Below are 25,384 nucleotides of genomic sequence, written 5' to 3'. Positions count from 1 at the left end.
ACCGACCGGCTGGGCGGCAGGCAGCCGGAGGACGACGACGTCCCAATGGAGAACATGGTAGTCGACGATCCGGCGCCAACCCCCTCCTCCGTGCCATCCTCGCCGGTGCATTGCACCGTGACCATCGGCGAGGCCCATGCCCAATATATGGACAGGGTGAGGCAGATGCGTGAGGAGCAGTTCCGGGAGGCGCAGGCCGACGCCGCCTACAACCACCATCTCCTCCAGGAGCACTTGCAGGCGGAGGAGCAGATCGCTGCGGAGCGGGCGGAGCAGGAGGCGCTGCTCGACTCGTACCGCTCCACCCGCAAAGGCCGCCTCGAGCGCTGGCGGTACCGCAAGCGGGTGGCAGAGGCTGCGGCCGCCTACAAAGAGGCTAGCAAAGAGGGCGATGAAGAGGGCGAGGTGCTGTTTGGCGAGACCGAGGACGAGGCAGAGGACAATGCCGGCTCCGACGAGTCCCCGCTCCGCTGGCGTCGACGAGGCCCTGCTCCGCCGAGGCCCCGCGGCGCCAAAAACGAGGCAGAGGACACCGCCGGCTCCGCCGAGGCCCCGCCCAGCCAACAACGAGGCAGAGGACATCGCCGGCTCAGCCGAGACCCCACCCTGCCGGCAACGTGGGGGAGGATTTCCACCGCTCCGCTGAGGCGCCGCCCGCCGGCAATGAGACAGAGGACATCGCCGGCTCCGCCGAGGCCCCGCCCCGCTGCCAACGAGGCCGCGCCACACAGAAAATGAGGAAGAGTAGAACACGGTAGGTCGCCGCCGCTCGGGTCCAAGTAAGGCTACTGCTGCTACCCTCCGGTTGAAGCCAAGCTAGGCAGGTTGACCATTGACAGCCGGTTAGCTTCTTGGCGGCGACGTGGAGTCGGAGAGCTGCGCTGGAGAAGAACGCTGCTTCTACTTAACTGCTGGTGCAGTTGGCTAACTGACACGTGGGCCCAACAGGCCACATGTCAGTTACGCAACTGCACATGTAGTTAAGTCACTGAAGCTTCTGTTCGGCTCAGCGGGACACATGTGGGTAGCTTCGGTTAATTAATTATACCTCCAGCGCACCCCTTTTTAGTTGAAGAATGTATGAAATGTAATGAAATCCGGCATGTTTATATGAAATCCGACCGTGTATGAATGAATTTATTTCGATTAGTTTGAATTCCTGTATCACTGGCATTGGATGAACATGCAAAACAATACGTACTAGCATTATTCCCAGGGTGATCACCTCGTTTGCAGCAGTTTCACATGTACTCCCTCCGGTCCTTTCTAGTCTGCATACAAGTTTTGTCTGTAGTCAAAGTATCTCTACTTTGACCAATCTTATAAAAAAAAGTATGCACTTTCACAATGTGCGAAGTAAAAAGGAATAGAAGGAGTACAAAGAGTTTGAGCAACTTTTTAGCGTTTCTGTACATTGCAATCAAACACACAGGCCTGGCAATTCATAGAGAACATTCAAAACAATCGATGATTATGCATCTCAGCGACTCACATGTCAGAGGCAATATTTACTTCACAACTAAAGAATAAAGAAAAAATTGATCGACCCTGCTGACAGCAAAGGGCGTCCCGTTCGAAAATATCAAACGCATGTCTTGCTAAAATCAATGAGCAAAATTTGACAAGGTTGTCCCATTCCAAAATATCAAATCCTACGATTTTGGAATGGGCAGGGTTTGCCATCAGTTCAGACATTGACATGGCACCTCGTGCTAAATAAACCAGCTGTTCTTTTTGTGCAGTTCCACCAAAATCAACCAAATTCGCGCATAGCTTGTATGATTTCGCCCTTATATGTTGCAACGCCTTGAACTTATCGGCACCTCCTTTCTTGTGGTGGAACTGAATGATTCGATGTATTCATGAACATTTTGTGCAGTTCCCATTGAAATCGAGCTGAGCACCCCAGTGTGCACAAATACAAAAAAGTGATTAGTATAAAGCAAACTGTACTATGAATTGACAGTTTCAACAGGCACATACATGGTCCATGTAGAGCACACTTTTAGAAAAATGGAACTCACCAAAAAGAATCCTAGAACAAAATTGTACTTGCGCATCACAGCAAAAAAATGGAGATTTGTCAGTCCTTCTGAGCTGAAGTTAGTTTGGTCTTGTGGGGAGTAATGTAACCATCCTTCAACTGCTCCTTCTGATGAGAAGATAGACAGGGTGTCGGGTGGTTGGTGCGACATATGCCAAGGGATGGCTTATCATTGTGGGAGCCAATAAAACGTCGCCGGTGCCCGGAAACGGGATGAGGCGAAGACATGCACGCCGGCGGATCTTACCCAGGTTCGGGGCTCTCTGAGGAGATAACACCCCTAGTCCTGCTCTGCGGGGTCTCCGCATGATCACTAGATCGAGAAAGGGTAGCTACAATCGCTCCTAGAGCTGTTTGGGATCAAGGGGGAAGAAGAACAAGGCTAGCTCTTGCTTCCCTCTATCTATGGTGTGTGTGCTATGCTTGGAAGCCAACTATGCTCAGAGGCCAACCCTTTGCATGGGTGCTCCGGGGGGTTTATATAGGCCTACCCCCCGGGGGTACAATGGTAATCCGACTGGGAGCTGGTCCCAGCCATCAGTGTCTACGCTTGCCGGCTTCTCCGCCGGCAATTGGGTCCCGCCGGCTGGTGGGTCCCGCCGGCTGTCGGCTCCTTGGTCGACAGGCCGGACCCACCACCTAGGGCCTTGTCGGCGGCTGCTTACTGTAGCCTCGCCTCTGATGACGAGGGCTTTGTCGAGGTGAGCGTGGCTACAGTGGGCCGCCTCGGGGGCTCTCACTGTAGCCTTACCTCGTCTTGTCTCCTTAATGGGGCTCCTGCTTCGAGGAAGGGAGTAGCCGGCTTCTGGGGGCCGGCTATGCCCTTGGCCGACTGGGAGAGGCCGGGCCGTCTTCACGCCTCTCTCTGGCTGAAGGGGCCCGCCGCCCTTGGGCCGTACAGGAGTCGGTCGTGGATGACGTCGAGGCTGGCATGGCTACAGTGCCAAGCCGCACGGGAGACGGCCGCCCCGTACGACCTCCTGTAGCCATGCCCGCCTCGGGCTTTGGGGGTAGTGGGCCGCACTGTGGCCACACCCCGTCTTGTCGCCGTTATGTGGAAGTGGCTTGGAGTGGTTGTGGTCTTGGCCGGCTCTTTGGAGTCGGCGTCCTTCTTGGCCGGCTTCTTGGAGTCGGCCACCCTGTAATCGTCCTGGGGAGGGGTTGCTGAGGCAGGGTCGCCTTCCGGGAGTCGGCTTTAGAGGTAGCCGGCCAGGGAAGGCGGCCCGAATGCCTGGAGTGCTTGAAGGCCCAAAGGCCTGATAATTTTTCTGAAGAACCAGGGGTAGTCGGTTGGGCTACCCGTGGCCATTTACTCCGACAGTAGTCCCCGAAGCTGATTGGGCTTCGAGGTGGAGTAGGGGTTGAGAAGCTCGATCAGCTTCCTATCTTGACAAGCCGGCAGTTATGAGCCGGCCTTGGTCAGGCGTGCCGCCTGAGTCAAAATCTTCTGGAGTCGGAGGGCGGGAGCCCGCTGGCGCGTGCACCGGGCCGCGGGCCGTCTGCGAACCACGTGGCCGGAAGGCCTACCAGCCCACGCGCGTGACGGGACGTCGCCGCAGGGAGGGGGCCCGCCACGTTCGCGCCCCGGCCCAGGCGCGGATCCTTTGTATCCCGAAACCGCCCGCACGTTCCGTGCGGCAGTTTCGGCTCGCATTTATGCGCAATAATCGCGAGTCGTGGGGGGAGTGGGCGTAGTTAATCCCACGCCCCCCCCCCACGTCCGGCCTCTTCGGCCTCGTGAGGCTATAAGTAGGGGGAGGTGGAGGGCGGCAGGCCCTCGCACGCTCCTCCTACTTCCACCGTCTTCTTCCTCTTGCCAGTTCTTGCGGCAGCGCCTCGCCGCCGCGCTCTTCCACCGCACGCTCCTCCGCCGCCGTGCTAGCTTTCGCCATGCCTCCCACCGTAGAGCAGCTTGGCGGGGATTGGGACGGCTCCAACATCCATGACGACCACGTCGACTTCCTCCGCGACACGCGGCGGCTGCCCAGCGCGGACAAAGTGGAGGTCCGCCTCGCGCCGGCGAAGGAAATCTCGCCGAGGCCGCAGGAGGGCGAGCGGGTGGTCTTCCGCTCAAACTTCTTGCGCGGCTTCGGCCTGCCAGTGAGCGCCTTCTTCCGCTCCTGGCTCGACTTCTATCAGCTCCAGCCGCACCATCTCACCCCCAACGCGGTGGTGCTGCTGTCCGCCTTCGTCACCCTGTGCGAGGGCTATCTCGGCGTCCTCCCCACCCTTGAGCTCTGGGGGGAGTTCTTCCAATCGAAGCTGGGCACGCGCATTAAGGGTGTGCCGGCTCATACTGGCGCCTTCATCGCGTCGCGGAGATCGGCTGCCGACAACCCCTTCCCCGTCATCACGCTGATCCAATCGGTGAAGAAGTGGCAGAAGTCGTACTTCTACGTGCGGAACATCGCTCCACGGGGCGACTACATCAACCTGCCGGCTTACGTAGCCGGCCCACCGGCGGGCAGGCTGCCCCAGTGGTCCTTCCGGGCTGTGACGCTGTCGCCGGCGGGAAACGCTGCCATCGCCCGACTGCGGGTGATGGTCCAGTTGGAGGGCCTGACGGGGCCCGACCTTCTGGCCGCGTTCGTCACGCGCCGGGTTCTTCCGCTCCAGAGCCGGCCTCAGCTGATGTGTCAGATGAGCGGCCAGCTCGATCCGAGCCGAATGTTCACCAAGGAGATGCCACGCGAGGAGGTCGCCTACATGGTGAACTACCTTGCGAACTGCAAACTCACCGAAGAGTGGCAGTTCGGCAAGGAGCCGTATAGCCGAGCCAATCCGCCGCCTACGGTATGCTCTCCCTGTGTCTTTTTCTCTCTCTCTCTCAGCCTTGTTGCCGAGCATCTCTTGGCCGACTCTGACTTAGTCGGCTTGTTCTTCGATAGAGCCCTCTGCTTCGGCCGGCCGGCGGGTCAGACGCGGAGCGCCGCTTTGTCCCTGACCGGACCGAACATGACCTGGAGGACCCCGACCGGGGGGCGGTCCATATGGACGACGACGTCGAGCCGGGCGGAGGCCAAGCCGGCGGCGAAACAGGCGGCTCCCGGTTCACTGCCACCTTTGACGACTGGCCGGACGACGATGAAGCCGAAGCCGTCCCGCGCCGCCAGCCGGCATCTGGACGCGGCGCGGGCTCCTCCGCCGCGCAGCCTGCTCGGGGTGGAGGTCAGAAGCGTCGCGCCGCCCAGGGCTTGTTCGGCAGCCGAACGAAGAAACCCAGAGGCGGGGCGGCAGCCACCAGGCGGGAGGAGGCGGCCGCGAAGGCGGCTCGTTTCCGCAAGGTGGTGAAGCAACCGCAGACCGTGTCGGCGTAAGTCCGAATCTTTCTTTGTGTACTCTCTTTCTTTCTTTTCTTTGGTGGTTCTTGAACTCTCGTCTTTTTCTTCAATGATCAGAGCTCCGTTGTCACTTGAGCGGGCGGCTGCCGGCTCCGTCGTTGAGTCGCCAAGGGGCTCTGGGAGCACCACCTGCCGTGTGGACCCCCGCGCCGACCTCCAGGAGGCGACGGAAAGGAATGCGCGGGAGGCGCGGGAGGAACAGGAGGCACGGGAGGAGCAGGAGGCACGGGAGGCGGAGGCACGGAAGGCGGCCGCCGCCCAGGCAGCACGGGAGGAGGAGGCGGCGAAGGCACTCGCCGAGGCCGCAGCCAGGGCGCAGGCAGAGGCTGAGGCCATGGCGGCGGCGGGGGAGGTTTTGATGGTCACCCCGCTGCGCGTCATGGCACCTGGGGACATGGAGCCCTCGCCAGGGGGAGCCAGCGGCGACCAGCCGGGGCTGGGGGGAAGCGACGACGACGTCATCATCTTGGAGAAGGCGCCGGAGCCGACCCCGCCAACTGGGGCAGCCCAAGGCGGCCGGCCTGATCCGCCGCCTGCACAGCCGGCGGAGGGCGAGCCGGCCGCGGGAGCTGAGGTGGCGGTCCGGGTGCCGCCGAGCCGGCGCGCGGGGAAGGCCGCGTCGGAGCCACAAAAGGCCGCGTCGGAGCCACAGCCGGCCGTGGGCTCCAGCTCGTCGGCCCGAGACGCGGAGGCCGCCAGCGCTACCTCGGGGTGGACGCCAGGCGGAGGGACAGCCGTGGTGAACGTGGCTGCACATGACGTCCGGACCCGGCTCCAAAGCCAAGCCGCGGCGCTGAGACAGTTCACCGACGAGTTCCTCGCAACGCGGGCGGCCATCTGGGTTAGTATTCCCCATCTTGCTTCTTCTTGACTCTGATTTCTTCTTGATCTTGATTTCTTCCGTGGGGGCGCGTCAACGCACCCACTGGGTGTAGTCCCCGAGTTCCGAGCCGGCTGCTGAGCAGGCGGCTTGGAACTTCTTGGTGGATTTGCCTTTGCTATTTTTGTTCTCACTTCGGTCTTCTATCCATCTTGCAGGACTACCACAACCTTCGAGCGGCCGCCTTCAACTCCCAGGCTCGGGAGCTGACTCAGAAGACCGCCGACCTTACTGAGAGCCGAGGTACGTGACTTGATCTTTATCTCATGTGGGGGCGCGTCAGCGCACCCACTTGGTGTAGTCCCCGAGATTCGGGCCGACTGCTGAGCAGTCGGGTCGGATCTTCCTTGATGATTTCTTACTGTTCTTCTTCTTCTTCCGACTTTGCAGCGGCCAACGCCAGTCTGAGGGCACAGCTGGGGGAGTCCCAGATTGCTCTTCGTGCCAAGGATGCCGAGCTCGCCGCCTTGGTGCAGGAGCGCGACCGCCTGGTCAAGAAGCTGGCCGACCAGGAGGAAGGCCACAAGGCGGCGCTGAAGGCTATGCAGGATCGTGAAGCCACTCTCCAGGCCGAGTTCGAGATGGAGGCGGCTGGCTGGGCTGAGGCCAGGCAGACTCTGGTCTCCGGCTACGGCCAGATCGAAGATGTTGTTGACGGTAAGCCGCCTACCTCTCCGTCCTTTCTTGCCATCTGCCACTTTGGCTTGTTTTCTGATTTTTGTGTTCTTTTCTTCCTTTCTTCTTCTTCCCGCAGAGTATTTCCCTGGCTATTCGACTGCCGCCAACTAGGCCATCGAGGCCCGTCACCAAGCGCGAAGGCAGGCCGGCTTTGAGATCTCGCCAACCGCCGGCCGCTCGCTGGAGGAACAGCTCCTGGCGATCCAGGCTCGCATCCAGCCGGCTCACCGGCTGCTCCGCCGGCTTCAGCGTGCCGGGGCGCAGGTCTTGGCTGCCCTCTGGCCCGGCCAAGTGGTCCCTCGCACCCCCAGTCGGACCGCCGACTGGCTGGAGGTGGCAGTCGGCCGCTTCGAGGCTTGGAAGGCGTCGGCGGCTCGCTCCGGTGCCAGGCGGGTGCTGGAGTTCGTCAAGGCCTGGTATCCCGGCCTGAGCCTGGACCAGCTGGCTACCTGGCGGCAGCAAGCCGACACGGAGCTGGATCCGGCGCGGCCGGCCATCATTCGGCGGGCTTCGGCGATCGCCGACTACACCGACACCAGCGTCTTCGCCCCCGAGGTGGACGACAATGGAGTCGCCCAGCCGGAAGAGTGGTTCGGGCTGGACCCGGCGTACGGTGAGGACTCGGCAGAAGAGATCGACTCCAGCGACGAGGGCAAAAAGGAGGAGGAGGAGGGTGAAGACGCCGAGCCGGCTGGTGGAGTAGCTGGCCAGCCTCAGTCTGACCGCGCCTCCAGCACTACGTCGCGCGCCTCCATGCCTCCTGCCGCAGGTGGTGGTCAAGCCGGGGCCCGCTAGTCGGCCACTCCTTCAGCCGGCGAGGCCGCCTTCACCGACCAGCTTGGCCTCCATGTCGCGCCCTAGTCTGCCGTCTTTTGCTTTTCCTGTCTTGTTACTCTTTAGAACAATGTTTGGTTAAATTCGCACAATTCCACCCACTGGGTGTATTCGAACTTATGTCTGTTGCCGGCCTGTTGGCGGCTTTATGTATATATATGACTTATGCATTTGGCCTTTCCTTGTACTTTTTGCTCTTTGTCCTTCTGCTTATTCCTTTGCCGCCCTCCCTTGGTTGACGCCTCCCCAGTCAAACAGTTGCTCTGCAATCTGTAGCCGGGGGAGTGCCTGGCCGATTGGGGAGGGGGAAGTACTTTAGCTCTGCTGGACTAAAGCTAAGTTTTTTAGGAAGCCGGCCAGCCGGCTGCTCTGGTAGCCGGTAGGCATGTTTGGAGGCCGTCTCTTTGCTATATAGGTTCGTTGTTCCTTAGCCGTTTTTCATGTGGGCGTCCTTTCTGTCTTTCCTCTTGCTAGTCGGACAGTCAGTTCTTTGAGCTACGACTTTCAACAAGAGAGGACTCGGGAGCCGGCACACTACTTTTCTAACTTTAGGAAAAACTTTCGATATAGCTCGAGGCGGCCAGTCCCCGGGCCGACTAGTCGAACCCGGTGCCGGACAAAATTTCAAAATGTAATAATACATTCATGGATATGACACTCGTCATTCATAGATAAATAAAAGGCAGTCCCCGAGTACTGTTCGGGGGGCCTGTTGGTTTGTACTTAATACAAAAGGGGAGCGTGATACATACTGCTTTTCAGCTGTAAAATCGTCTTAGGAGGTTTGCGTTCCATGGTCGCTCCGACTCCTTGCCGGAGTCGTCTCTCTTGCGTGCTCTTGGTTTTTGTGCGTCGATCAAGTAGTAGGAGTCGTTGCCGAGTGCCTTGCTGACGACAAAGGGGCCTTCCCAAGGGGCCGAGAGCTTGTGCTGGCCGGCTGTTCGCTGGATCAGCCGGAGCACAAGGTCGCCCTCTTGGAAGGATCTTGGCTTGACCTTGCGGTTGTAGTAGCGGCGCAGCCCTTGCTGGTAGATGGCGGACCGGCTAAGGGCTAACAGCCGGCCTTCTTCCAGTAGGTCGACGCCGTCTTCTCTTGCTTCTTTGGCTTCCTCCTCCATGTACATGGTGATCTGAGGCGAGTCGAACTCGATGTCTGTTGGGATGACAGCCTCGGCACCGTACAGGAGGAAGAATGGAGTGAAGCCGGTTGACTTGTTGGGTGTAGTGCGCAGACTCCAGAGGACAGCCGGCAGCTCTTCGAGCCAGCAGCCGGCCGATCGCTCCAGTGGTACAACCAGTCGGGGCTTGATGCCGGAGAGGATGAGTCCATTTGCTCGCTCGACCTGGCCGTTTGACTGCGGGTGGGCAACAGACGCTAAGTCCAGTCGGATGCCCTGCGTCGCGCAGAAACGTGCCAGTGCTCCTTTGGCGAAGTTCGTGCCGTTGTCGGTGATGATGCTGTGCGGCACGCCGTACCGAGTAGTGATGTCGGTGATGAATGTCACGGCAGTCGGCCCGTTCAGCTTCTTAATCGGTTTAGCTTCGATCCACTTTGTGAACTTGTCCACGGCGACCAGTAGATGTGTCAGGCCGCCGCGGGCTGTCTTGAAAGGGCCCACCATGTCCAGTCCCCAGACGGCAAAAGGCCAAGTAAGGGGAATGGTCTTGAGGCCAGAAGCCGGCAGGTGTTGCTTGGAACTAAAAACTTGACATCCTCTGCAGCTCTTGACTATTTCTTTAGCATCCTCCAAGGCAGCCGGCCAGAAGAAACCATGGCGGAAAGCCTTGGCCACAAGGATCTTGAGGCTGCGTGGTGGCCGCATTCGCCTTGGTAGATGTCTTTGAGGATTGCCACTCCTTTTTCTGGCTCGACACAACGCTGGAAGACTCCAGTGACGCTGCGCTTCACAAGCTCTCTGTTGATTATTGTGTATGCTGCGGCTCGTCGTTGCACTAGTCTTGCTGAGATCTCGTCAGCCGACAGCTCTCTGCTGACTAGGAACTTGAGGATGGGCTGGGCCCATGAGGGAGCTGTGACTTCTTCTTCTGTTAATGTGGCCACCATGACTCGGGTGGGTGGGTTGGGTGTTGCATTGGAGTTGGCCACCGCTTCTTGTGCCGCTGCAGTCCCCGAGCCGACTGCTGCAGTCCCCGGGCCGGGTTCTGAAGTCCCCGGGCCGGGTGCGACTACGGTAGTCCCCGGGCCGGTTGTCGAAGTCCCCGTGCCGCCTGCGGGATTTCTCCAGTCCGATCCGACTGTATCTGGCGCAGGCGGTACGAAGATGGAATCCGACTCTGGAGACGGCTTGATGGACGGCTTGAGGAGGCGCTGGAGGGAGATGCCAGTCGGTATGGCTTGTCGAGTGGAGCCGATCCGTGCTAGGGCATCTGCTTGGTCGTTGTCGGCCCTTGGCACGTGAAGGAACTCGCACCCTTCGAAGTATCCGCTTATCTGATGGACGAGGAAACGATAGCTCGCCATGTTCGCGTCCTTGGCGTCCCAGTCGCCAGATGATTGCTGGACCACCAAGTCTGAGTCGCCGTAGCACAGGATCCGGCGTATGCCGAGTTCTTTGGCTAGCCGGAGCCCGTGTACGAGCGCCTCATACTCGGCGACTTTGTTGGAGGCGGCGAAGTGGATCTGCAGCGTGTACTTGAGCTTGTCGCCTTTGGGAGAGGTGAGGACGATGCCGGCTCCCAAGCCGATGCGCATCTTGGACCCGTCAAAGTGCATCCGCCAATGGGTAGAGTCGGGAGCCGGCGGTAGGTACTGGGTCTCGGCCCAGTCGACGAGGAAGTCGGCCAGTGCTTGCGACTTGATGGCGATGCGGGGTTGATAGAAAATCGTGTAGGGCGCCAACGCAATGGCCCATTTGGCCACCCGGCCGGATGCATCCCGGCTGCCTATGATCTCGGCGAGCGGGGCAATGCATACGACCGTGATGGGGTGCTCTTGGAAGTAGGGCTTCAGTTTCTTGGCAGCGAAGTACACCCCATAGCACATCTTTTGGTAGTGCGGGTAGTTTTGCTTTGAGCTGGATAGTACTTCGCTGAGATAGTAGACCGGCCTCTGGACTAGCTGGGCTCGGCCTTCCTCCGGGCGCTGGACCACAACAACAGTGCTGACGACTCGGCTAGTCGCGGCGATGTAGAGGAGCATGGGCTCCTTCTCAGTCGGCGCAGCGAGGACAGGCGGAGTGGTCAGCATTTTCTTCAACTCATGGAAGGCTTGGTCGGCTTGATCATTCCACTCGAAGTGAGTGGACTTCTTCATGAGTCGGTACAAGGGGAGAGCCTTTTCTCCTAGTCGGCTGATAAAACGATTCAGGGAGGCTAAGCAGCCAGTGAACTTCTGCACATCTCGCAGCTTGGTGGGAATCTCCATCCTCTCGATGGCCTTGATCTTGACGGGGTTGCACTCAATGCCGCGTTCGGAGACCAGGAAGCCTAGCAGCTGGCCGGCTGGCACTCCGAACACGCACTTCTCGGGGTTGAGCTTGATTTGGAATCGGCGCAAGTTGGCAAATGTTTCTTTCAGGTCTTCCAGCAAGGTACCGCGCTTCTCTGTCTTCACCACAATGTCGTCTACGTAGACGTGGGCATTTCTGCCGAGTTGTTTCAAGAGACATTTCTGCATGCAACGCTGAAAAGTGGCACCGGCATTTCTCAAGCCGAATGTCATTGTCAGGTAGCAGAAAGCTCCAAAGGGTGTGATGAAGGCAGTCTTCAGGCGGTCAGCTGGGTCCAACTTGATCTGATGGTACCCTGAGTACGCATCCAAAAAACTTAACAGCTCGCATCCGGCTGTGGAGTCTATCACTTGGTCAATCCCTGGCAGGGCAAACGGATCCTTTGGGCAGGCCTTGTTCAGACTAGTGTAGTCTATACACATACACCACTTGTTATTCTTCTTCAGAACCAGAACTGGGTTGGCAAGCCACTCTGGAAAGAACACTTCCATGATAAAGCCGGCTGCAAGGAGCCGGGCTATCTCTTCTCCCACAATTCTTCGCTTCTCTTCTGACAGTCGGCGGAGGGGCTGCTTGACCGGCTTCGCATCATCTCGGACATGTAATTTGTGCTCGGCGAAATCCTTCGGGACACCCGGCATGTCCTTTGGGGACCATGCAAAGATGTCTTGATTCTCACGGAGGAAGTCGACGAGCTCGCCTTCCTATTTACTGTCCAAGTTCGCCCCAATGACAGCGAACCTCTCCGGGTGCTCTGGGTCTAGAGGTATCTTCTTCGTCTCTTTTGCAGGCTGGAAGGAGCCCTGCGCATCACAATCCATGGGGTTGGGGGACAAGGCCGGCTGCTTGCCGGCCATGGCCACAACCCGTTCCAACATCTTCTTCTCTTCTGCTACCACGAGGGACTCGGCCAGCCGGCTACTGGCCATGGCGCACTCGATGGACTTCTTGTAGTCGCCGGCTACCGTGATGATCCCCTTCGAGCTCGGCATCTTCATCTTCAGGTAGGCGTAGTGGGGCACAGCCATGAACTTGGCCAGAGCAGGTCGGCCAAGCAGTGCATGATAGGGGCTCTCCAAATCCACTACCTCGAACCATATTGCTTCCCGGCAAAAATGATCTTTGTCTCCGAAGAGAACATCCATTTTGATCTTGCCGATTGGAGAGCAAGACAGGCCGGGTACGATACCATGGAAGACGGTGCGGCTCGGCATGAGCTGCTTCGCTTTGATGTTCAGCTTCTCCATGGTATCGCGGTACAGTATGTTGATACTGCTTCCGCCGTCTATCAGGACGCGGGAAAATCTGGCAGCTCGCCTCTCCGTCGCGAGGGTGACGTCCAAGACCATTGCATAGGAGCCGGGCGAAGGCATCACCTCTGGGTGGTCGGCCTGGCTCCAGCTGATTGGCTTTTCTGACCAGTGCATGAACTCGGCGGTGCTAGAGGCGACTGCATTCACTTCTTGGTGCTGTCGGCGTCGGCTGCGCTTGTCGTCGGCTTGACTAGTGAAGACGACGTAGGCGGCGTGCTCTTCGGGGAATTTGTCTTGGATGGCGCCGACTGCCGGCCGAGCCGCCGGCTGCTGGGGGCTGGAGGCGGCTGGCCGGGAGGTGGAGGCGGCAACATTCCCTCACCCTTGGTGATGCGGGTGAGCCAGTGGCATTTCCGGGTTGTGTGGTTGGACGGCTTCACGCCGCTGTGGAACTTGCAGGGGGCATCGAGTGCTTGCTCGTAGGAGAAAGACGGCTGCCAAGGCGGCCGGCCACCCTTCTTCTTGGGAGCGGGCCGATCTTCGGGCTGCTCGTCTTCAACTGTGGCCACCTGCCGACTGGAGGAAGTCGGCATGGGGCCCTTGCGCTTGTGGTCGTTCTGGTAGGGACGCCGATTAGGGTCGCCAGCCGGCGTCTTGGGAGCCGGAGCAATTACTTTCCCCGAGGCGTCCACTCGGAGCTCGGTCTTCATTGAGGAGTCGGCGGTGGCGTATTTGTCGGCGATGACCAGCAATTCATCGAGGGTAGCCGGTTCATCGCAGAGGAGTCGGTGCTTGAGGAGGGTGCCCTCTCGGCACCCGGCGGTGAAGTACTCGATGGCCTGGACCTCGTGCACTCCCTCGCAGGAGTTGCGGAGCTCGGCCCATCGCGTGAGGTAGTCACGGGTCGATTTGTTGGACCCTTGGACGCAGAGGGAGAGCTGGCGAGGCTTGGGAGGCCGCTTGTAGGTGCTGGTGAAGTTGCGGACGAAGACTTCGGTGAAGTCCAGCCAACTGTTGATGCTGTAGGCTTGAGGCTGTTGAGCCATGTGCGCGCAGTGCCTTGCAGCATGAGGGGGACGTACTTCACGGCGACGCGCCGGTTGCCGTTGGCTATGCTGACGGCCGTGGAGTAGTCGATGAGCCAGTCCTCCGGCTTCACTGAGCCGTTGTACTTGGGCGTGTCTCTGGGGAGCGAGAACCCTTTGGGGAAGGGCTCGTCGCGGATGCGGGGGCCAAAGCATGGCGGGCCGACATCGTCTTCTTCTTCTAACGCCAAGGATCGAGCAAGGCGGTCGATCCTGTGGCGGGCGTCATTCTCGCCGACTCCTTCTCGGCGGCCGAGCCGGTCGCTAAGAGTCGGGTGTGTGATAGGCGGCGGAGTGAGGCGTCTTTCTCTTCGAGGCGGGGGGGGGGAGGCAGATTTTCTTGGTGCTCTACAGCTCGAGGGCGGCCATCCGCGTCGCGCTCGATGGTGATGCGAGTCCGGCTGCGGCTGGCAGCCGGCTCCTTGTCTTTCTTCTGGCGCGCGCCGCTCGCAGTCGGCGAGCGAGACGTCGCGGCGTGCTCCCGGCGCGGGGGATGACTATCAGCACGGGCGCCGGCTTCGTGCCGTTCTGCAGCCGCGCCGAGCAGCTGTTGGATCCGTCTCGTCATGTAGGGAAGCTCATCGGCTCCCAGCCCATTGAGCTCTTCTGCAGCCGCCTGAGCGGCTCGCAGATTCTCGAGCGGGGTGGACTAGACGGGGCGATCTGCGCCCAGCATGCTGGCGACGGCTGCGCCGCGCTTCTGGACGAAGCCGGCTCGGCTCGGGCCGCTAGGCGGCGGCGTGCCGAAGGCGGTGCGGTCGACTTCGCGCTGGTGGGCCTCGGTGAGGCGTCTCATCGAGGCTATCTTCTGGCCCTCCGCGATGAGGGCAAGGCGGCGTGCCTCCAGGGTCTCGGCGTCGGCGTCGGCCGGGATGGGGATGGAGAGGTCGTGCATCGCCGCTTGCTGAGCATCGCGGGCATTCTCGCCCGAGTTGGAGACGTGGCTGATGACCAGCACTTCGGTGACGGCGCTGCTGCCGCTGTCAGCTCGAGGGAGGGGGTCGTCGAAGACCACCACGTCAGAGGGGTAGGCGTCAAGCGACGCGGTGTCGGAGTCGATGAGCATCGGGTCGGTGGAGCCGACCGACTCCATGTCCGCAGCAGGCTCGCTGGAGACGTGAAGTTGGTCGAGGAGGCTGACGAGGCGGCTCTCGGGGTAGTCGGTGCGTGCGTCGGACGCGGGCTCGTCGGAGATGCGAGTCTCGCCGAGCAGATCGGCGAGGCGGCTCGCTGCGCAGGCGTCGTCGACGCCTTGCAGCGCGTCGAGGCAAACGCCATCGGGCCCAGCAGGCTGGCTGCGCTCGCGGGGGAGGAAGAGGGTTCCCGTCCAGAAAAGGTCTCCGAACGACGGTGCACCTGGCCCCACGGTGGGCGCCAAATGTCGGGTGGTTGGTGCGACATATGCCAAGTGATGGCTTATCATTGTGGGAGCCAATAAAACGTCGCCGGTGCCCGGAAACGGGATGAGGCGAAGACATGCACGCCGGCGGATCTTACCCAGGTTCAGGGCTCTCCGAGGAGATAACACCCCTAGTCCTGCTCTGCGGGGTCTCCGCATGATCACTAGATCGAGAAAGGGTAGCTACAATCGCTCCTAGAGCTGTTTGGGATCAAGGGGGAGAAGAACAAGGCTAGCTCTTGCTTCCCTCTATCTATGGTGTGTGTGCTATGCTTGGAAGCCAACTATGCTCAGAGGCCAACCCTTTGCATGGGTGCTCCGGGGGGTTTATATAGGCCTACCCCCCGGGGTTACAATGGTAATCCGACTGGGAGCTGGTCCCAGCCGTCAGTGTCTACGCTTGCCGGCTTCTCCGCCGGCAATTGGGTCCCGCCGGCTGGTGGGTCCCGCCGGCTGCCGGCTCCTTGGTCGACAGGCCGGCCCCACCGCGTAGGGCCTTGTCGGCGGCTGCTTACTGTAGCCTCGCCTCTGATGACGAGGGCTTTGTCGAGGTGAGCGTGGCTACAGTGGGCCGCCTCGGGGGCTCTCACTGTAGCCTTACCTCGTCTTGTCTCCTTAATGGGGCTCCTGCTTCGAGGAAGGGAGTAGCCGGCTTCTGGGGTCCGGCTATGCCCTTGGCCGACTGGGAGAGGCCGGGCCGTCTTCGCGCCTCTCTCTGGCTGAAGGGGCCCGCCGCCCTTGGGCCGTAGAGGAGTCGGTCATGGATGACGTCGAGGCTGGCATGGCTACAGTGCCAAGCCGCACGGGAGACGGCCGCCCCGTACGGCCTCCTGTAGCCATGCCCGCCTCGGGCTTCGGGGGTAGTGGGCCGCACTGTGGCCACACCCCGTCTTGTCGCCGTTATGTGGAAGTGGCTTGGAGTGGTTGTGGTCTTGGCCGGCTCTTTGGAGTCGGCGTCCTTCTTGGCCGGCTTCTTGGAGTCGGCCACCCTGTAATCGTCCTGGGGAGGGGTTGCTGAGGCAGGGTCGCCTTCCGGGAGTCGGCTTTAGAGGTAGCCGGCCAGGGAAGGCGGCCCGAATGCCTGGAGTGCTTGAAGCCCAAAGGCCTGATAATTTTTCTGAAGAACCAGGGGTAGTCGGTTGGGCTACCCGTGGCCATTTACTCCGACACAGGGCTTCTTCATCCTTGCATAATCAGAACTAGTCACTTCACGTACTCCATATTCTTCTTCAGAGGAAGATGATCCTGTTGTGCAAAGACAAGAGGACTACTAAATGCTAGCATCCCTGTTTGCTCGAAAAAAAGGAAAGGAAATATTTAAAACAGCACAGATGAAGCACTTCTCAAGGACAATACCACTTTTTCATGACAGTATCTAAACAGTAGCACAACACCAATAGAGATGACAAAGCTCAATCATATGGATGAAATCAGTAGGCGAGTACCAACCTTTGTCAGGAGGCTTATTGTGTAGAGCATACAGATGAAGCACTTCTCCGGAACCATCTGTTGCTATCTACGGTGGTGGCCATGCTTACTATATACTCCTCAATTAGTTTAATGTTTCCAAAATCTTCTTGTGCAGTTCCACTAAAATATAAGGTATCTTCAAAGAAGATCCCTGTTTGCACAAGTAGAGATAATTACATATTACATTAAGAGTGGCATCAAATCAGTGGCAAAACAATTGCTCGTTCCAGCCATAGCAATAAATTAAGATGCAAAACTATATCATTACTTGTGTCATCACAGTTCCAGTGCTTCATTACAGCACCGGGAGTTGATTTTTGTTTTTCTTCCGCTTGTTCTTCCCCTTCATCACTTGGTTCAATAACAGACAAGCGTCGCCTTCAACGTAAGATTTGGCATGTCAATTAGGGAGCACAAGTATAGTACTAAACTTAATTTTCTGATGAAAGTGGCAAAATACAGGCCAGCAGTTGTGAAATATCCTTATCTTAGCTCAATGGGATATTACGGTGCACATACAGATTGGAAGTCTTGTCTCCATTTGTGCAGTTCACTAAAATCAAGCAACATTATCGTACAAGTAGCACAACATATGAAAGCACACTGCAGAATCATGTGAAAGAAGGCTAGTACTGACCTCTCATGGTGCGGAATTCAAACAACTCACAAGAAGAAGATCTGAACAAAATTCGCCTTAACAGATAGGAAGTAAGATCTCCTCTTGTGCAGTTCCACTAAGATCAAGCAATCAAGCAACATTGTCGGTGTGACATTTTGGTTGAACTGCACAAAACACTCTTAAAAAAAGTGTTTTGTGCAGTGCAACAAAAGGTCACAATGGCAACGAGGTGAAGTAGATAACCCTGTTTACACAGAGGTGCAAAGGAAACAATTAGTGGTCAATAACGGTGGATGACACATAAGCCAACAAAAAGAAGCATCTACCTTATCTAAATGGGAAAGAAAGCAAGACAGTAGCATTTCTCAAACGGTGGCAATTATTAATATTAACATAGAGATTATATTAACAATAAAATTCGTTAAACATGTAATTTGCTTTTAACTGTGGCATTGCATCAATTTTCCAGCGGCATTATTAGAGGGTGTTTGTTTACAGGGACATTTTGGTGTAGGGACTAAAAAAACTCCATGTCAGTCCCGCCTAAACCAAACAGGAGGGACTTTTAGGGACTAAAAGTGGGCATTTGGGACTAAAGAAAGAAGACCCCGAGAGAGTCTTTTTGGGACTTTTTCCAACAGTTGCCCCTGCCACGCATCGCACCTTGTCTCTATTAGTTCATTACTAGGGGTAACATGGTCTTTTAGCATGTCATTTAATAACCTCTAGTCCATGTTTAGTCCCTGGAACCAAGCAGGTAGGGACTAGGGAGTTTTTAACCAAACAGGGCCTTAGATTAACAACAGCTAATGAGTTGCACAGGACAGTGGACGCACCAGCACCATGTGCATCTATCGATGTACTGTGGTCATGCACAGTCTGTTGCAACAAAGAACAAACAACCAAGGAGCATATTTGTGCTGGTCCCAGTTTTGTTATCTTTAGACACCTTTCCCTATGTGAGCGTAGCAAATCTAGTCCTGCTCAAACTCTACAGCCTTGTCCCTTCCTTTCCTTTTTGAACTAGTACTTTCGCCCCTTCCTTTCCTCTTTGAACCACGTCCTAGATTTATGCGATACAACTTTCCCCACTACTTTCCCCCATTCCTTTCCTCTTTGAACCACGTCCGAGATTCATGCTATACAACTTTCCCCCTTCATTTCCTCTTTGAACCACGTCCTAGATTCATGCTATATACAACTTTTCCCACTACTTTCTCCCACTCCTTTCCTCTTTGAACCACGTCCTAGATTCATGGTATACATGCAGCTAGAGCAATGCATGTGGAGTAAGTAAATTATACCTTAAGGTTCTTGGGGCGTGGTTCGGTGGGCGACGGGACGGCGGCGAAGAAGAAGGGGTCGGAGGCCCTCCCGCGCCGCCGCTGGGTGGAAAGTGAACAGCTGCGCCGGTAGTCCCTCGCCGACGGCGACAGCGTTAAGCCTCCTTCCCTTCCCGGCGGACGGATCCTGCCGGCTCTTTGAGCAGTAGTGAGGGGAGAGAGAGGCCAACGAAGTCTTGTTTAGATCTGGAGAGGGGGAGAGAGTGTGAAGAGAGAAACTACAAGCGCTGAGGCTCCAGCGGGAGAGTGCGAGAGAGTGTGAAGAGAGCAACTACAAGCGCTGAGGCTCCAGCGTGTATATATATACTGGAGAGAGAGTGTGAAGCGTGCAAACCCTAGAAAACATTTTGACCAGTCAAAGAATCCTCCTGTCACAAATTATGCTCAAGTGTAGTTATCGAACCCGAGACCTCAAGTTTGATGAGCGAACAGGCTAACCAGCTACACAACCCTCCCGTTATGTTCAACGAGAGGGAAATAACCTTTTATACATTCCTGCATTTGTGTGACAAGCATGCCGTGTTTTTTTGTGTGTGTGTGGGCGTCATTGGGATTTCAATCATAATCGTGTCATGTGGTTTTGGTGGTAAGACTATCCACAGTGGTGCAGAAATAATGCAGCCTTAGTCACCTTACCTCTCTCCACGTAGTACGTTGGTCCCACCAGTCAGAGGGTGAAACAAACAAATTAATAAGAAAAATTAAAAGCGCCAGCGGTGTATCTTACCTCACACATCTCGCTACTGCTCGGGAACACTGTCCAATTGATCCCTCTGTTCGCTCACGTACTATTTTAAGTGAATCCTTATTATAACATGCACACAAATTTTGGGCACTTGTATTCGACTTAAGCCAGTGTGCCACCGTATCTCGTATACTTACTACTCCCTCCGTCTAGGTGTAATAAGTCACGTTAGAAGGTGCAACGGGACCAAGGTGCGTGCGTGTGTGTGTGTGTGTGTGTTTAACAGCATGTGTGTGTTAGAGAGAGCGACAGATCGACCTACTCCTACACAGAGATGTTGTGTAGTGTACGATTTTAGCCACGAGAGTCGGTGCATCCTCTCGTTTCCGGGCGTGTCTGGTAGGGACATGCGGACAGCTGCCACACCCGCTCCTGACCAGCCTGGCCCACCCAAAGCCCCTCCATCGCCCGCGCGCGCTTCCTGCCCGAAACGGTCAGCGCCGCTCCAAAGAATCGGTGCCGCATTCATGCCCGGGCAGTGCGGACGCGACCTCTCACTGGCGCAAGAGTGATGGTTGCTTCGTCCATCCAACTTACTGCTGGGTCTATGTGATTTGACGACTCATTGGTCTTTATTACTGAGGTGGTAGGACTGTTGGATGTTCCACGCTTTTGGCGAAAGGAGGTACTACTACTAGATTACAATTTTCTCCATTCTTACAGCGGAGGCGTGCAAGAGCAGTGAAAACACGCAGGCTCAGTGATTACATGGCCCACCTCACACTATCACCGTGCGACACCTAACTCTTTACATAGTACTCCCTCCATTCCTAAATATTACTAGATGAGTCCCCGTGCGTTGCCGCGGAACAGCGGTATATCTCTCTGCGCAAAATTATCAATTTCATAGAACTAAAAAAAACTCTAGAACCGCATGACAAATGTGGTAGCCAAACTAAATAAACTCCCATCATCATTTAGATCATCCCACGTAAGGAAAAAAGATCAGCCAACTCCTACTGCATAATGGGATTATATTTTTCTTTTTGACATGTTAATGGGACTTAAAAGCTCACTTACATGCATGCTACCGGTGCATGCTTGCATGCAGACATGTTGATGTGATTTAAAACCCACTCACATGCATGTGCCACGGTATTTCTGCATGCTTGCATGTGGCTTAGTGCGGAGCCTCTCAACGTCTAGATCAGACGACTATTATGGACTGATTTACTTCATCTAACGGCTACATCAATTTTGATGATGTGGCTCAAGGAGAGGATAGAGAATTCCTAGTAGTGGGGGCTAGCTATTATTAGTAGATAAGTCTTTGTAGAGATTCCACTACATACGGAACAAAATGAATGAATCTACACTTAAAATGCATCTATATACATCCGCATGTGGTTCATGGTGAAATCTCTACAAAGACTTATATTTAGGAACGGAGGAAGTACTAGTATAGTACGTACTGTAATTTATCAGCGAGAATTTGTACAATGCTATGAAGCTTCCAGCTTCTGTTACAAGTATCTTGCGTCCAAGGTTGCCCGTTGCAACATTTCATCAAATACAAAGGAGACTAACATGCATGCTATTGCATCTCAATGATTGACAGATCATAGCAAATATGTACTCCCTCCGTTCCAAAATAAGTGTCTCAACTTTGTGCAAACTTCAGTACAAAGTTGTACTACTACTAAAGTTGACACTTATTTTGGAACAGAGGCAGCTAAAGAAAAAAACGATCCATGCAGTCCCTAGCCCTTGAACCGTGAACCCTGACCAGGCTTCAATTTGCTGGCAATGTTCGAGCTTCCTAATAAATGAAGTTTGCAACCTTTTGACCATCGGATCATTTTGTGCAGTTTCACCAAAATCGAGATGAGCATCCCTGTGGCAAAGAAATTGAAGAAGCGTGATTAGAATAAGATTACTGGGACTAGTTGATGAGACATAAACTCATCACAAATACAGTACGTAGAAGCCAGTAGAGGTATGTGCGGGCCAAAGAAGTAGAGAAATATCCACAGGGAGTGATGTGGGTAGCTGGAGCAGTGGTGCAAGCCGGCTGTAAAGGGAGTTGTGCCTGAGGGACGTAGCTCAACCTTGAGGAGGGCGGCGGGAGGCGGCAACTGCCCATGTCGCGACAGTGAGCAAGGGACGAAGGCAACCTCACCGACTTTGTGAGAGAGAACGGCAGGGACCCCTGATCGGGACGTGCCGACAGTGGGTTTTCGCCGTCGGCGACGGCCACCGCATCTACACTAAGCATCCACCCCTTTCCCAAGCGGACGTGATCTGCCGGGATGTTAGAGATGTGGCCACAGTTGTTTCGTGCGAGAGAGTGTGAAGAGAGCAACCCCAGCAAGCAACCGTGTAGGCTGGCCCGTCCTGACTATGTATATAGTGGAGCGGTTTCCTTTTCTCTCCATATGAACCTATCATATTGCGTACGTGCCACTGAAGAAAAAAAACTTTATTTATAAATGACGCGGCATGTACTACTCGTTCTCCTATAACCTTGCGCTTGGCATCTCCAAAATATTAACCTTGCGATTGGCTCTTCGCCTCTTCGGGAAGTCGAGCAATAATGGTAGTGCAGTAGATATCGTTCTGGCTATATGAGACCGAATGAATTGTTGCACGTCCACCACGTGGGCGAGGGTCGAGGGGCGAGGGAGAGTGCTACATACGGAGCAAAATGAGTGAATCTACACTCTAAAATACGTCTATATACATCAGTGTTTGGAGTATGTACTAGTAGTTCATATTGAAATCTATTAAAGGACATATATATTCCAAACAATATGATATAATCTCTATAACCAAGGTAGTAGGGACGAGGAGTAAACGGAGGGAGTAGTAAATTTTTCTCCTCGTCCTACGAGCCACCGCGCGCATGGGCGAGGGAGCGGGTGTAAGGCAGAGCAAGCTTCACCTCATCCTGCGAGCCACCGCGCCCTTGGGCGGGGGAGACGGCGTACTAAGCAAAGCTTCTCCTCGTTCTGCGAGTTGACGGGACACATCAAAAGTACTCCAGTGTATAGAGCCTTGCCTCTAAGGTAGGCCCCACATGGTTTGCCTCTTTTTTAACATAACATGTCAAGTCGCAATTTGTTTGTTCACCCGTGGTAGACGATCCTCCCTCCACCAAGTGGACAACCAGTACACGTGCCAAATTACCACGTGGGCTGCCTTTTTCGTACAGAAATGAGCTCCACCGTGTACCCGCGTGGGTGTGGTTGGGAAAGAGACGGGAGTACGTGCGCCGCGCATGCACCTCTTCTCTTCGTGCACGTCCCCCACCTACGTGGGTGTGTGTGAGAGATACAAACCGCGTTAATGAGTGTTTTTTGTTTTGGGGTGGGGGGTGGGGGTTGATTTCGTGAATTATTTGTGGGAATATGTGTCGATGACATCTCAAACAAAATTTTGCATGCAATGTGTGTGAAATGGAGGCCTATCCATATCATACATAGAGGGTCGGGCAATCCACGAGAAGAGAGGGAGCGGTCATAGCTATCGATAGAGTCGAAGAGAGGATCAAGTGGGTGGGTGCGAGATCGATGAAGAGAGCCATCGAAATTGTGTGTGTGTGCAAGTCAAAGATATAGGGCGACTGGCCTACTGGAACGTTAGAGGGCACATGTCAAGTTTGTGTGTGGCAGGGAGACATGACTAGAGCGCTCGATGTAACGGTGTGTGTGGGGGGGGGGAGGGGGTGGGGGAGGGGTAGGCAGAGGCCTAACTATAGAGGTAGAACGACTCGTATATGTGTTGAGAAGGAGATACCCAGCTATGTCTTGAGGGAGATCGGTCGACATCCATACATAACTGAAGGACGGGAAATATGATGGGACAGAGAGAGAGAGAGAGGAGAGAGAGAGAGGGAGGGAGAGGGAGGGAGAGGGGTAGAGTGCTGGATGGGTGATGGAGTTGCTTCTCGAAGATGGTGGGAGAGGCCTACTAGACAAACTGAGGGTGGAACTGCAATGTTATCAATAAGAGTGGGGATGTGTTTCTGTGTGTGCCTGTGCGTGATAGATCTGTCGGGACGCATCCATGGATGATGAAGGGGAACCATGTGTTTGGTAAGCAAACCTAACTAGATCGGTAGATCAATTGTTGTTTGTCGGAGGAAGGGAGAGACACAACTAATGAGGTAGATCGATTGACGTGTGGGTAAAAACGAGTTATAAGGACCTAGCTAGCTATATGTATAGTGAGAGATCGGTCGGTGTACGTCCATTTGTTAGAGGCAAATAAGGCCCAGCGAGACGGATAGACAGAGAGAATGGAGCTAGGAGGTGGTGCAAGAGGCCCAACTACTAGCTAGATAGGGGGAGGAGTGTGAGGTTGTGAGATCGATGAAAAGAGGGGCGAGAGTTTACACGTATGTCTGACCGTATGAGAGACACGAGGCAAGGACACATAAAGGAGGAGATTGAAGGTGTGTGTGTGTATGTTGTAGGCAGGCATCGCTGGAGAGGTTTATCGATCGGTGTGTGTTGGAAAGGAGTTGTGGAGACTCTGGGAGAACGACCTAAAGAAAAAATGAATGTGCCCGGTGGATAGAATGCCGAGGGAGGGGGAGGGCAAGGAGGGCGTGTGCATGCACGAGAGAAAGTTAGTGGTAGCTACAAAGGTTAAAGGATTGTGTGGGTGTAAGAGACTAACAAAGATCATAATTTGATATGAAAGCGGATTCATATATTTGAATAGGAGATCATAGTGTTTTAAACATTGCATGCATGAATATAGCGGTGATACACGTGCTGTGCACATGTTATACCATAATGTGATAATGCATGGCGTTTGCAACTCACAGCAAAATGCCGAACAATCTAAACCATACTATACATCAAAAAATCTCACATTTTATTTGAATTTGTGATAATGTGTGGCGTTTGCAGCTTACAACTAAATATCGATCAATCTAAACAATACTATATATCGAACATTCTCACATTTTATTTGAATTTGTGGTAATGTGTGGTGTTTGCAACTCACATCTAAATACTTGTAGGCGTAGGGGGCGGGACACCATACATAATGTGATAAACACATTATACATATGAGACATGGTTTAGATTATGAAGATCTAGCTAGAGCTAGAAATGTAATGTGATTTGAAATCTAAATAAAGTGGATTCAAAAAATCTAGTTCGAGTTCATATAGTACACATAGTTCATATGTAACTCGAGACTAATCATGTTGTGTGCTGTGAAGATAATACACAAACGATGGTTTAACTTGACAATAATGATGATTGTAGATCTTATTAAAACAGAGAAACGAATTCAAATGCTTTGACTTCACAACAATCATTACTGTAGATCTTATTCAAATAGAGAAACGAATTCAAATTTAGTTCATATTGAAGCGGTAGTATATACGTTTGGAATGCACTAAAACGTTCATTTGAGTAGTAGGTTGCATGCATTATACACGTAGCAAAATATTTTAATTGAACATAACATGAATTCAAAGTTTTGAATGACATTTGTAGTGCGCATTGATTTGGTACAGTACACGTTAGGCTTGTCCGGAAATTTCAACCCGCGCCTTGTTAGCCCGAAATATTTAAGATATATCTTTGTCTCGTTGTGCTCCGACAACTCCCTCCATCTCAACCCACGCCTTGCTATTCCGAAATTACAACGCGCGCGAAAACTCCCACCTCCTGTGAAATCCTGACACGCGAAATGCCCGTGGTACCCCTGAACCGAAAGAACCACCTCATATCGGTGGGGGTACTTTTGTAACTTACCCCACATTTCGGACAAGCGCGTCTCTAAGCCATGGTTCCCCACTGCCATCCCATCCGCCCACCCATTCATACACCGAGGCCGTGAAAATCCGCGACGAAACCCCACACCCTGCTCCGTCCGCCACCCAGCCGGAGCCTCTTCCCCGACGACGTCGTCCACAGCAACACCTCGACGTCCCTCATCCACCGTACCGGATGAGGATCCGTCGTCGATCTCATCGTCCCGCCGGTTCAGCCACCCCGTCCTCCACCTCCAAGGAGCTGCCCCGACGTTCCCCTCGTCTTTCGCGCCACCTCCATTCCCACACCACCGTCTTCACCTGCACCACCGGAAGAGCATCATCATCACCGTTTCCTCGGATGAAGGTGCGGCCTAATCGGCGCCACCAAAGAGGTTGTACACTAATCGCCGCATTTTCTTCTTGATTCGATCTCACGGTGCTGCCGGCGCTCGGTCCCGAGCCGACACGGCGCGGCTCCATCCACTGCGGCGTCACCGGCCACTGCCT

This window comes from Aegilops tauschii, chromosome 7 (assembly GCF_002575655.3).
Source record: "Aegilops tauschii subsp. strangulata cultivar AL8/78 chromosome 7, Aet v6.0, whole genome shotgun sequence".
Lineage (NCBI taxonomy): Eukaryota > Viridiplantae > Streptophyta > Magnoliopsida > Poales > Poaceae > Aegilops > Aegilops tauschii.
The sequence above is the reverse complement of the archived record's forward strand: the minus strand, read 5'-3'. Positions refer to the sequence as shown.